At 43.9% G+C, this 14,827-nt stretch overlaps 1 protein-coding gene across 3 annotated transcripts in view; it reads right to left on the bottom strand.

Moving 5' to 3' along the window:
* Positions 1 to 14,827, bottom strand: part of LOC126194702 (protein croquemort-like) — a 185,309-nt gene that overhangs the window by 93,420 nt on the left and 77,062 nt on the right. For 2 of the 3 annotated variants that reach the window (XM_049932937.1, XM_049932933.1), the window contains exon 2: positions 6,646 to 6,746. The gene's annotated coding sequence lies outside the window, so the exon portion shown is untranslated. The remainder of the gene's footprint in view (positions 1 to 6,645; positions 6,747 to 14,827) is intronic. The other variant, XM_049932936.1, reaches the window with a different exon arrangement.

Genomic DNA, 14,827 nt, shown 5'->3' with positions numbered 1-14,827 from the left:
CTATCCTCCTGAATGCATCTTCTCACTTAGTAATTATTCAACAAAAAACTTCAAACAGCAAAAGATGTAGTTGGCATGAAGAAATAAAAATCAAAGTGTCTCAAATGGAATGAAGCAGTCTCAACCAAATGATAATAGGACTGACAGACCATGTTAAATTATACAAAACTGTTCCAGAATGTCTTCTACAAGATTTTAAGGAAATACAATAAAGATGCAGAAAGAGAAACAATCAAAAACAATCAAATAGGAAAAAGGCAAAATCGTATCTTTTAGTGAGTGTACACCACTTGTAATCAAATATCACTACCAGAATGTCATTATTTTCAATACTGAACAATATAAACATTTAAATAAGTCTTAGAAAGTTTGCACACTTTTCTCTTTGTTGTCAGTTACTATACTGTGTGGCATATCAAGTAAAGAAATATGCTTGTTACACAAGGTAAGATTTTTTGTAATTTCCTTATTGTCCTCAGTTTTTCTCTTGGCAAATTGTCATTGTATTTTCTCATAATTTTTGTGATATTGTCAAATAGTTTTGATGAGTTCTGCAAATACTTTCATGTTCCTGTCGTTGATTACTTTAAACTTTCCTCTTCTCTTTTATATCCGTTTTGTTCCATCTGTCTTTTCTTTTGTGTAATTTTTACATGCAGCATCTTCTGCCTTTTGCATAACTAAACATTTGCCCCTTTTGTGTAATTATAAACTTCAAAACGATGGACTTGTTACTTAATTTGATCTGGTATATTTCTTTATTCTTAAATATATTCTCATAATATACGTTTCTGAGCCTGTTTCTTTCCACCTTTCCTTAATTCCCTTTAACCTGCATCTTCAGGGTCCTTGAAACCTTCAAATTCAAAAGCGATTTACATCTGTCAAATTCTGTGCAATTATTCTATTGTTTGGCAGAAAACAGTCAATTTCACTCTCATTTCCAAATGGTTTTTGCCAATTCCATTTTCTGTTTGCTTTCTCCTGGAAGAATACAGTAAGGATGAAAATATATTCTCCATGGAAAATTCTGTTACACACAACATGTTATTCCTGGTATGAAATCTGAATTAACCCATTGCAGATGTATCATCACAACATAAATCCACAAATACCCTGGCAGATAAATACAAGGTTTTACCCTTGTTCATAAATTCGCAACATGCTGTAAATGTAGCAAAATGTAAATTTGTGTATCTCACAAAAGGTGAAGAAGTTTTCGTCTTTGGTTAAAATATTAATAAATTGCAGCTGAAATCAATCATGCAAACAGATACCTCAGACTATATGAAATGAATGAGCAGATAATGTTACTCATCAGTATTGCAAGAGGCAGACTTCAGTCTCATTACTGATCCTTGAGGTACCCTATAGGTGAGTGAGCATTCATCCAACAGAGATTTTTTGACTGTTTGTGATCTTAGTTCTACATCCCTTATGCTTACTTGCTGCATGCAGTTACAAGAAATGAATGATTCCACTCATTTGCACAGTAATATCTCGACTACCTTGTTTGCAGCATGTCAAAGAGAAGAGAAGCATATTAAATGCAAGATTTTACTGAACAGCAGTACATTTAGATTTCTCAGACATCCAAAGACATGTACTTTCGGACAGATTGCCTTCTGTATTGATTGGTTATTGTTTTTTTTTTCAACCAGGTTATTTTTTAAGTCTTAATCTTTTTTCTCTTTTGAATCCAAGCCCACAGATGTTCAAAAACATGCAGGTGTTTCAAAACGTTTTATGAACATGCAAATTTTGACAGTGCCACATACGTGTATGTTCCTCCCTCGTGCGCTTTTTATATATTGCTTACAATTTTTCTGAGGGAGCCTTTCATTTTATGCACAGTCCATCAGTCCATAATTGTAGCTGTTTTTGATGACCATCCAAGAACATGAAACGATTTTCAATGTGCAGCAAGAAACAGATTTGGGCGCACATTTGCAGGAATCTATAAATTTCCTTGTAAGTTAGGCAGTTGTTAACATTATCAGTCCATGGGGTGCAATGTGAGAATGTTGCACAGTGTACTGCCAGCGAATTAAATGTCGATATCTGGACAAATAGCATAGTTTCACAAACAAGCATGCAATTACATCTGATGTGACAAAAAAATTACATCGATGGTCTGGAAGTCTGCCATCAATGAAGCCGTTGAGATCAGACTGCAATGACTACTTTAACTGGTACAGCAACCAAAACCATAGTGGCGCATGCTGAGAGACTTTGGCAGGGGTACTATGAATTATGTGCTTCTCGACATCTCTCCAACACAAGCAGCGACATAATCCATACGTAAATTTCGTAGCATTTCCATGATGTCACCTCGGTGTAATCTGGCCGAGTCTTACAAAGTGTCACCACGGTATCAGTTAAGGTACTAGTACATGATCAATTACGATAGTCAGCTCCTGAAGATGACAATGGAGGAAGTCACTGAAAACTGTAGGAAAACCGGGTTTCGGAAAGACGGAGTGGTGCCATCAGAGAAGGAAGAAAGTGGACGACTGGGCATTAACATCCTGTCGAAGATGTGATCAGTGGTTCAAATGGCTCTGAGCACTATGGGACTCAACTGCTGAGGTCATTAGTCCCCTAGAACTTAGAACTAGTTAAACCTAACTAACCTAAGGACATCACAAACATCCATGCCCGAGGCAGGATTCGAACCTGCGACCGTAGCGGTCTTGCGGTTCCAGACTGCAGCGCCTATAACCGCACGGCCACTTCGGCCGGCCATGTGATCAGTAGAAGTAGCTCACGACAAGGGTAAACCCTACACGATCTTTGTAGACCAGAGCTAGCACTAAATCTCTAATGACAGCGATGTCGACGGGAGGTCAGACTCTAACCGATTTCCTCTTGCGCAAAGGTGTGTTTTCTTAAAATCAGCTTTATAAAGTGTGCAAAGTCCGATGTAGGTAAACGCCATGGTTCGCCGGTTTCAGACCACATGTTGAGTCTCCTTTATAATCGCGCATGACTGAGCATAGAGCGACACGTGAGGCACTGCTACGGCTTCCCAGGTGGCTCAGCGCGGCTTGTCTTGGCAGTTCGAGAAGTGCTAAGCGTGCCGTAACTACGGAACCGTCCTACGGCAGCGTTGCCGAATAGCGGCGGTAACAGCCGAACAGCGAAGGGCGCCGGTACTAAAGACATAGCCTCAGATAGAATTCTGGAAGACGCAGATGTGTCTGCAGCATGTTCGACAACTGTTTCTGTAACTGATAATTATGTTTACAGTCCTAACTGCTGCTTCGTTTCTCCTAAATGTTTCCCCTAACTATCAGTCATTTAGAGTTTAACATCGTTGATATTTGTCGTTGTCCTTCGACAAATTAATAACCTCCGCTTCCTCTACTCCTCCCCTCCCAACGGTTTAAAATACGCGTAACATTTTAGGAGTTTTCGTTTGCAGCAGATCTTGCAAGTTGAGTGCACTGGTAAGTTTCGTCTGATTTTTCTGAAATTATAGAATGGCCGATTTCTTTCTGACAGCTTGTAATAAAGCTGTGTAATGTTTTTTTAGAACTATTTATTTCCTGGTTGTATTGAAACCTTGACTGACGGTATAAAGAGGCCATCTCTCCTCGTTTTTACAGTGTTGCACGCTTCGTCAGCTTTTTAGACCAGTGTCTTATGACAGTAATTCGCCAGTCACATTCAGTATATCCAGTTACTAGCATAATTATGCTATTCAAATTGATTATCGTTGCTTTTATTTGAACCATACCAAGTATGCGTATGCTTACGCTTGTTCTGTCCAATATTTGTCAATAGCGCTCGAATGTGTATGTGTATGTGTGTTCCTAGATAAATGCAACACTAACACGCAGCTGCGGCGCAAAATCTCGACAAGCTGATTTACTACCATCTGAGCCATTGAGCATTATCGGTGGGACGAGAGGTGTTTCACAAACGAGCTGGCGGATGCCAGTTGCCACATACATGGGAGAGTTCTTCCAGAAATATCTAGTCAATTAGAGGTTTCATTATTCAAAAATTCCAACGCAATAACAAATGATTAATGAGTCTACAAAGTGCAGAATGTGTTTCAGACCACTTCTTGTTAGGTGCAAAGATGGCAGTAGCATTTAGGAGGCAAAGACAAATTAGAGAGGTAAATATTCCGATGAGGGACTGGATATTTTGATATACAACTCAGACAATTTGAAACAAGACTTTGTATAATTTCTTTATAACTTAACAGTTAGCAAACAAAATGGGACGCCTAGAAGTATTGGTTGGTGGGGGTGACGACGATGGGGGGGGGGGGGGGAGGGAGGGCGAAAAAGTGGCGGAAGCAGATAAAGTGGTTGCAAGGCTGAGGAAAGAGACAGGAGATAGAGGAAACCGTTATTAGATCGGTTACCACAGTTTCAATGGCAAGTTATCAAGATTTGAGTCAGTTTGAATGTGGTGTCATAGTCCGCGCACAAGCGAAGGGACACAGCTTGTCCGAGGTAACGATGAAGTGGGGACTTTCACGAACATTTCACAGATCAAATCTCTGACATCGCTGCGGCCGGAAAAAGATTCTGCAAGAACGGGACCAACGACGACTGAAGAGAATCGTTCAACGTGACAGAAGGACAACCTTTCCGCAAATTGCCGCAGATGTCAATGATGCTCCATCTGAAAGAGTCAGCTTGCGAACCATTCAACGAAACATCATCGGTATCGGCTTCCATAGGCCCACTCGTGTACCCTTGATGACTGCACGACACAAAGCTTTACGCCTCGCCTGGGCCCATCAACTCCGACGTTGTACTGTTGATTACTGGAAACATGTTGCCTGGTCGGACGAGTCTCGTTTCAGATTGTATCTGGTGGGTGGACGTGTACGGGTATGGAGACAACGTCATGAATGCATGGACCCAGCATGTCAGCAGGGGCTGTTCAAGCTGGTGGAGGCTCTGTAATGATGTGGGGAGTGTGCAGTTGGAGTGATATTGGACCTCTAATACGTGTAGATACGACTCTGACAGGTGACACGTACGTAAGCATCCTGTCTGATCACCTGCAACCATTCACGTCCATTGTGCATTCCGACGGGCTTGGGCGATTCCAGCAGGACAATGCGACACGCCTAACCTCCAGAATTGCTACAGAGTGGCAACAAGAACACTCTTCTGAGTTTAAGCACTTTCGCTGGCCACCAAACTCCCCAGAGATGAACATCCTTTAGCATATCTTGGATGCCTTGCAACGTGCTGTTCAGATCTCCATCCCCTCGTACTCTTACGGATTTATGGACTGCCCTGCAGGATTTATGGTGTTTCTCTCCAGCAGTTATCAAGATTTAAGTCGAGTCCATGCCACGTCGTGTTGCGACACTTCTGCGTGCTCGCGGGGGCCCTACACGATATTAGGCAGGTGTACTAGTTTCTTTGGTTCTTCAGTGTATATCTTCTATTTACTCTGTCAGTCCCATATGTACAGATTCCAGCCCGAAGAGCAGTATTGAAGCACTGGACGAACGGGGATTTTGTAACCCGCTTCCTGAGGATTCCTCCGATGTGTCTCACTCTGCCCTACCTGCGATCAGTTTTATGTTCCATTTAAATTTGCTTCCTACACATACGCTCAAATATTAAAAGCATGTGGCTGCCTCCAGTGATTTTTCTGCAATCAAACAATAACGGGTCTTTCTAGCTGTTTATGGACACGCGCTACATTTGTTTATTTTGTCAATCACTGCGACAAATGCCGATCCTCTGCGATTATTCCTGGATTTAGTACAAGTTTATACCGCTGGATGTCTTAAGTATTTAACACCATCATGGAACTTCCGACGTTATCCATTAGATCATTTATACGCATGGTGTTTATAAACTAATGACAACATTCTGAAAAGGATAGAATGCTACTAACCATATAGAGAAGATGCTGATTCGCAGGGAGGCTCAACAAAAGGACTGCTAAACATGTGAGCTTTCGGCCAGACAACACCAACACACACACACACACACACACACACACACACACACACAGCAGACACAATTGACCACTGTTTTTGGCCACGAGGCCTTCTGGCCGACAGCTGTTATTGATAGGTACAATCATTTCACCGAATCTGGCTGTGTATCAGTAACTGAACACGACGCTTTGTCTTGGAGTCCCAAATTCGTGAAAACATAGACAAGACTGTGCACACTCTGTACCATTATACGATTCCACGATGATTGTTGGAATAACTCATACGCGCAATGGGTTTCTGTCTTTTATAGATTTCTGTAAGAAACAATCGAAACCTGTTATTTCTTTTTGAATCACTCGGTCCATGCAAGGAGCTGGAAAAGAACGTCTTCCACACTATCAGCTGACGTCTTTGGGACAGACGGAAAAAGATCGGAAACTATCTGCTACGTAGTGTTATGCGTTCATGTTGGGCGTTGTCCTTCAGACTGCTTCACAAGAATTATTTCATCTTCCAGAAACAACCAGGTGCTTTTCATGAGCCACGGAAGTTGTTTTTTTCGTTTACTTCCATTTTTTCCATTGCATCTCTCCACATTACTCTAATTTTCCACTACGACTGTCTGTGCGGTTTTCGCTGCTGACTTGGAGAATCGCAGTGAACCACCAGATAATGATTATCAGCGCAAATTAAGCGGCTATTTTCTTCATACTACTTACTATCAGATGAAATTACTTGATTGAGTTCTCAGTTGTTACCGCCACCGGCTGCAATGTATTTCTCCGTGTGCCTACACTGCCGTCTCTCAATATGAGGGAACCTGCAACAGAAACAACAGAAACTCTAATAGCGGTACACGAGAAGAACAACAAGCAGTGGCATCTCGCTCTCTGCGGAGCACGAACGCCGGCTAAAATACAAATATACCAGCACAGCTTCCAGCGCTTGCAAAAATGGATCTTCGATAACTACAACGTGTATGCTCGAACCGATTATTTATCAATCTAGACTTATATTTTGTCGTGGAGTAAGAGCCATCTATAGGAGATACAGAGTTTATTTGAAGAAATACCACACGTAATAAATGATGCGTTGGGAAAGTGGGCGGGGGGGCGGGGGGGGGGGGGGAGTGGGGGAGTGGTGGTAAGGGGGCCAGGGGGGTAGGGGGGGGCAGAGGGGGATTGGGAATACGCAGCAACATGGTCAAATAACACTGCGCGGTAGACAAATCACGTACCTATTTACGTTTAAAAGTAGGAGAATAAAACACCAGATATTGGGAAGTGGTAATATTGACTAATCAGAATTTAAAAAAAAGTTCGAATGTGTGTGAATACCTAAGGGACCAAACTGCTCAGGTCATCGGTCCCTAGACTTACACACTACTTAAACTAAGTTATGCTAAGAACAAAACACACACACACACACACACACACACACACACCTATGCCCGAGGGAGGACTCGAACCTCCGGCGGGTGGGGTCGTGCAGTCGGTGACATGGCGCTCAAACCGCGCGGCCACTCCGCTCGGCTTAACCGAATAAAACATTCTGTATGGAATTTAAATGAAAACCCATGCTGCTTGACAGAGCATATGTGAACGATGCGGGAGACCCGCACCGCCGTATTAGGTAAGGTCCTAATGGAGATGGTTTGCCATTGCCTTTCTCCGATCTTAATGGAGATGAATGATGATGAAGACGACACAACAACACCCACTCATCTCGGTGCAGGTGAAAATGCCCGACCCCGTCGGGAATCGAACCCGGGACCCCGTGCTCGGGAAGCGAGAATGCTACCGAGAGACCACGAGCGGCGGACTGTATAACAAACCTTTAATCTTTATTCATTACAGAGATACAGCTGCTTACGGAGAGAAGTTTTCATTTCGCAGGTTGGTACTCCTGTTGCTACGGGCTTTTTTCACCGACTGGGGGTGTGTGTAATCTCACGATGATATCGAATTTAAACTGACCAGAACAGTTGTCGCTCACTCGGGTCAGCTTCTGCCAGACATCATGTTATGAATTTGCATATATGAATTTTCGAAACCCGAATGAGAGTCAGTGTGATATAGTACAATGAGAGTAGTGTTCGCATTATTTCTGTGAATGTACTGGGAGTAAAAAATAATAATAATAAAACAAAATATATTTGGTTCTGAACCGATAAAGAAAAAATGGAAGGGTGTCTAAAGAAATTGCGCTGTTTGGTGATGACGTCTAAGTGTCGCTGGTTTTCTCTCCTCGCAATGGACATTCTAGAAAGAAGTTGCGGTATTCCTTACAGTAGTGATTTTCAACGTTTCTGGGACAGCTACCGTTAGATATCAGCCAACACACCCAATTTTAGCACCTGAATAAACCTTGCACCGAAAAGGTAAACAAACAGTTTACCTCGTTTATGATTAAAATGACGAAAGTGAGTTCCATAAAATGAAACTCACAAAGAAAAATCGTTTCGATGATACTATTATTTCCAACCTCTTTTTAATAATCAGTTTAGTATCCGCCGATGCACGTTTGTCGGAAGCTCACTTTAACTCCTCTGAATTGTGAGGAGCAGACTGCGTATTCTCAAGGTTAGTTGATTTGGGGGGGGGGGACCAAATAGCGAGGTCATCGGTCCCATCAAGTTAGAGAAGAATGAGGAAGGAAGTGGGTCGTGCCCTTTCAAAGGAACCATCCCGGCGTTTGCCTGAAGCGTTTTAGGGAAATCACGGAAAACGTAAATCAGGATGGCCGAACGCGGGAGTGAACCGTCGTTCTCCCGAAGGCGAGCACAGTCTGTTAACCACTGCGCCACCTCGCTCGGAGTTTTCTTAACCCTTTGTGAAAATCGTGAACGTTCTGTTTTACGAAAACATGTTATTAGACTACTGTCATCGGTGAATTTTGTTCTAGCTCGAATTTTAATTGTTGAAAATAGCATTATCTCCTTCTCTGAACACAGGCACTTATTCTTCGATTTCCCGATAAAGGAAATAAATTGCTACGTGCTAAAACTGCAGCACAATGAATACCGCATGCAACAAACATCAGACTGGCATGAAGTAACCAGCATGCAACATTCCGGTATTCCGGTGCAACCGCAAAAGCAGATACGAGTGTAGCTACTCCTATCTAGGTTCTGTATATGTTGTTGTTGTTGTTGTGGTCTTCAGTCCTGAGACTGGTTTGATGCAGCTCTCCATGCTACTCTATCCTGTGCAAGCTTCTTCATCTCCCAGTACTTACTGCAACCTACATCCTTCTGTATCTGTTTAGTGTATTCATCTCTTGGTCTCCCTCTACGAGTTTTACCCTCCACGCTGCCTTCCAATACTAAATTGGTGAACCCTTGATGCCTCAGAACATGTCCTGCCAACCGGTCCCTTCTTCTAGTCAAGTTGTGCCACAAACTTCTCTTCTCCCCAATCCTATTCAATACCTCCTCATTAGTTATATGATCTACCCATCTAATATTCAGCATTCTTCTGTAGCACCACATTTCGAAAGCTTCTATTCTCTTCTTGTCCAAACTAGTTACCGTCCATGTTTCACTTCCATAGATGGCTACACTCCATACAAATACTTTCAGAAACGACTTCCTGACACTTAAATCTATACTCGATGTTAACAAATTTCTCTTCTTCAGAAACGCTTTCATTGCCATTGCCAGTCTACATTTTATATCCTCTCTACTTCGACCGTCATCAGTTATTTTGCTCCCCAAATAGCAAAACTCATTTACTGCTTTAAGTGTCTCATCTCCTAATCTAATGCCCTCAGCATCACCCGACTTAATTTGACTACATTCCATTATCCTCGTTTAGCTTTTGTTGATGTTCATCTTCTATCCTCCTTTCAAGACACTATCCATTCCGTTCAACTGCTCTTCCAAGTCCTTTACTGTCTCTGGCAGAATTACAAAGTCATCGGCGAACCTCAAAGTTTTTATTTCTTCTCCATGGATTTTAATACCTATTCCGAATTTTTCTTTTGTTTCCTTTACAGCTCGCTCAATAAACAGATTGAATAACATCGGGGATGGACTACAACCCTGTCTCACTCCCTTCCCAAACACTGCTTGCCTTTAATGCCCCTCGACTCGTATAACTGCCATCTGCTTTCTGTATAGATTGTAAATAGCCTTTCGCTCCCTGTATTTTCACCCGTACCACCTTGAGAATTTGAAAGAGAGTATTCCAGTCAACATTGTCATAATCTTTCTTTAAGTCTACAAACGCTAGAAACGCAGTTTTGCCTTTCCTTCATCTATTTTCTAAGATAAGTTGCAGGGTCAGTATTGCCTCACTTGTTCCAACATTTCTACGGAATCCAAAGTGATCTTCCCAGAGGCGGTCTTCTACCAGTTTTTCCGTTCGTATTTTGCAGCCGTTACATATTCAAATGATAGTTCGGTAATTTTCACATCTGTCAACACCTGCTCTCTTTGGGATTGGAGTTATTATATTCTTCTTGAAGTCTGAGGGTATTTCGCCTGTCCCATACATCTTGCTTACCAGATGGAAGAGTTTTGTCAGGGCTGGCTCTCCCAGTGCTATGAGTAGCTCTAACGGAATGTTATCTACTCATGGGGCGTCGTGTCGCCTTCCCTATGTGCGTTATAAATCTTCGATACTGTTCTTTTTGAAACACCAAACACTTCGACTCCCTTGGTTACGGATGCACCTACCACACGAGCACCGACATTTGCCCTCGTTAGACTGCAGTTAGCTGCGATGTAGTGGATTCACAAGTAAACAGAACACTGTTGTGACACTTGCGCCGCGCCTCGTAGCCGTGCGGTCTTGGGCGCATTGCCACGGTTCGCGCGGCTCCCCCCGTGGGATGTTCGAGTGCTCCCTCGGGCATGGGTGTTTGTGTTGTTCTTAGCGTAACTTAGTCAGATTAGGTGGTGTGTAAACCTAGGGACCGATAACCTCAGCAGTTTGGTCCGACAGGAACTTATCACAAACTTTCAAATTTTCTGAAACTTGCAACGTACTGAGGACATTACGCAGGTGCCGCTCGTGCTCAAATACAGCGGTACTCACTGCAGGCTCGGCTAGCACGCGCACTTACGTTCAAGCAAGCACTTCTCGAGGATTTTCCGTATTTTTCTTCAACTCGTGTACCGTCTTGTGAAATAGGATGAACCTTTTTGAAACACTATTCCTTACGCCGTTTTATCGTGTACACAACAGTAACAATGAGCATTGGCTCGTTTAAAGCATGTGCGTTACCAGTAACAGTGTCAAAAATTTTCATTTCGGGAGCAGTGTTGTTTGTTCAACGGTAGTGTTTGTTGAAACTTCCTGGCAGATTAAAACTGTGTGCCGGAGCGAGACTCGAACTCAGGTTCTTTGCCTTTCGCGGGCAAGTGCTTTAGCATCTCAGCTACGCAAGCACCACTCACAACCCGTCCTCACACGTTTACTTCCGTTAGTACCTTCCAAACTTGACGGAAGCTCTCCCGCGAACCTTGCAGGACAAGCACTCCTGGAAGAACGGATACTGTTGAGACATGACTTAGCTACAGCCTGGGGGATGTTTCCAGAATGAGATTTTCACTCTGCATCAGAGTGTGTGCTGATACGAAACTTCGTGGCAGAGCAGGACGGGCCCTGAGTCGTGCTTGGGCAGCTCAGTTGGTAGAGCACTTGCCCGCGAAAGGCAAAGGTCCCGAGTTCGAGTCTCGGTCCGGCACGCAGTTTTAATCTGCCAGGAAGTTTCATATCAGCGCACACTCCGCTGCAGAGTGAAAATCTCATTGTGGCAGTGTTTGTTGTCAACTGTTTGTCAGGTATTCGTGAAATTCCATAGCCACTGGACATAAAATCTTTAATAAGATATAGCTGATACGAAATGACAAATTGGATTATCCATGTTAATGAACTGAGTACGAGTTGCGTGGGGGGAAGGAGCTTTACAAATTCATCCGTCACTGAAGCAGATCCAACCGAAAAGGAATCAAATAAGAAGTCCCTTGTTCAATACAAACAGAAGCTACTAGCGCTGCAATCAGGCATGCCGGTTCCGGAAACATAGCGAGTCGTTTTGACCTTGTGACGCGAGGGGAAACGTACCAGCGGCCGCACACAATGAGCCTTCCGTGACCGCGCTGCACGTCAGCAGTGCCGTTGCTTCTGGAACACGAGGACGTGTTCGTCTGCTAACGACATTTTCAAATGTACGTTCGCATTTCATTGTGGGCATTAGCTAATACAACACTGAACACAAATTCTGACTAAGGCGTGGTGCATTGCCAATGGGTTTCAAAAATGGTTCAAATGGCTCTAAGCACTATGGGACTTAACATCTGAGGTCATCAGTCCCCTAGACTTAGAACTACGTAAACCTAACTAACCTAAGGACATCACACACATCCATGCCCGAGGCAGGATTCGAACCTGCGACCGTAGCAGCCGCGTGGTTCCGGACTGAAGCGCCTAGAACAGCTCGGCCACAGCGGCAGGCGCCAATGGGTTTATTAATAGCCAAATTCAGTCGATTTCTGAATTATACACTGCCGGAAAAAAATATCAACACCCAAAAGGCCTGTGTACAGTGGCTCCAGAGTATAATCTGTGCATACTGAGGGGTTGTAGTGTTAGTGATTCATTTTGGCGGTCATGTGACGCTCAAAAGGCCCGTCTGTGCATCCTCTCTTTTAACTCAGCAGTAAGGGTGCGGAGTTTGGAGGTGAACCGTGTTCGCAACATTCGTTCTACAGTACAACCATATCTCGCCGAAGAGTACGTACTCCTGTTGGACAGCTTCAACTATTTAAGCAGCGCCGCATATCGGACCTGCGGAAACATCGATGAATGTATCGACGAGTTGCTGCACGTGTTGGGCACAGTACGTCGGTGGTGTGCCGCCGCTTTCAACAGTAGTCTCGTAGCCACTCGCACACCCACAGACCAGCTTGTGGACGTCCGTGTAGTGCACGACAACATCGACGCATAGTGAAAGCAGCAGTGGCCGACCGAATATCATTCAGGGAAGAAGTCTGGGCACATGATGTGTCGCGAAGGGCCATTGGGGAGGATTAAGATCACCTGTGCGTGTGATCAGGCTACGACTGACGTCACGCCACCGCCAAGCATGGCAATTCTGGTGTCGCGAAGGACGCAACTGGAGAGTGGAACGGCGCCCTGTTGTCTTCAACGATGAGACCAGGTTCTGTCTGTACGCGAGTGATGGGCGTACACTTGTACCGAGCAGACGTGGTGAGCTGCTTATTCTGGACACTACTCGCCCAGCCTTCATAGTCAGCTATAACTTGCGTCAGTTACAACTCGCGATCTCATTTGTTGTTTCTGCAGCGAAAAAGGACTAATGCCCGCTACACCGCACAGGTTGTTATCCCCGTGCTACTGCCATTTCTCCGACAGGAAGGTGATGCGCTTTTTCAGCAGGACGACGCACGTCCACACACTGCTGCCGCGACGCAACGTGCTCTTCATGGTGGTCAACAACTGTCCCGGCCAACAGCACCACAAGATCACCCGCCAACTGAACACATACGGGACACGGTGAAGCGGGATCTTACTCGCTCTCCAGAGCCTGCAAGAACCACTCCCGAACTGCATCAGAATGTGCGAGATGCTTCGAATTGTTTTATCGCAGGATGCCATTCGGCAGCTTTACGATCGTTTGCACGTTAGGATAGACGCCTGCGTTGCCGCCAGAGTACACTGATATGACTTTTTGGTTCAAAATGGCTCTGAGCACTATGGGACTCAACTGCTGTGGTCATAAGTCCCCTACAACTTAGAACTACTTAAACCTAACTAACCTAAGGACAGCACACAACACCCATCCATCACGAGGCAGAGAAAATCCCTGACCCCGCCGGGAATCGAACCCGGGAACCCGGGCGTGGGAAGCGAGAACGCTACCGCACGACCACGAGATGCGGGCTATGATTTTTTGGGCACCCTTTACTGTGACATGTGTGCTTTGTTTGGTCCGAATTTTAGTACCTTGTACTTCACGAATGATGAAATACCTCGCACACCAGCTATTAACAAAATGGCTTTGTCTTTGAAGCTGTTGCAATTTCCCCCGGCAGTATAGTTAAGGACGTGTATACCTTATAATCAGTAACTAATTTTTCGTTGTTTTTATCCTATCTGAGCACACGAAATCTGTAATGCGGGGGTGTTTAGTTGGCTGCTCGCGTTCTCTGTGACAAACGACGTGCAGTCGGACCACCACAAAGGTGATAATGACTTCCTCTTGTAATGCTTATACAGCCATATTTGTAATTTTTCCTTTGAGAATCCTCAGTTTCCTGTACCATTAAAGTATTCAGTAGTAAAGCCGCTTTATAAAAAGGGACAAAGGAATGATGCAGACAATTTTAGACCTAATTCTACGCCATCAGTGTTTGCTAAAATGATTGAAAAGGCTGTGTATGTAAGGATAATTGATAATTTTATATCACATAATTTGCTATCAAAAGAACAGTTCGGCTTCAGAAGTGCTTTAACAACTGAAACTGCTATATTCTATTTTCTCTGTGAGGTCCCGGACGGATTAAACAAAAGATTTCGAACGCTACGCATATTTTTTGATTTAACTAAGGTGTTTGATTGTGTTGATCACAAAATATTGATCCAGAAGTTGGTCCATTATGAAATACAGGTAGCAGCTCACAGTGGCTTCACCTCTTACTTTAACAACAAACAGCAAAATGTCAATACTCACAGTGTTGAGAATGGCTGTGATGTGGGGACTGAGTGGGGTACGGTCAAGTGGGTGGTGCCCCAGGGATCAGTGTTGGGACCATTCCTGTGCCTTATTTATATAAATGATATGCCCTCCAGTATTACAGGTGACTCCAAAATATTTCTGTTTGCTGATAACACTAGCTTGGTAGTAAAGGATGCTGTGTTCAACACTGGCACT

This window comes from Schistocerca nitens, chromosome 7 (genome assembly GCF_023898315.1).
Source record: "Schistocerca nitens isolate TAMUIC-IGC-003100 chromosome 7, iqSchNite1.1, whole genome shotgun sequence".
In the NCBI taxonomy this organism is placed as follows: Eukaryota; Metazoa; Arthropoda; class Insecta; order Orthoptera; family Acrididae; genus Schistocerca; species Schistocerca nitens.
Note: the sequence above shows the minus strand (reverse complement) of the source record. Positions and strands in the feature narration are given on the sequence as shown.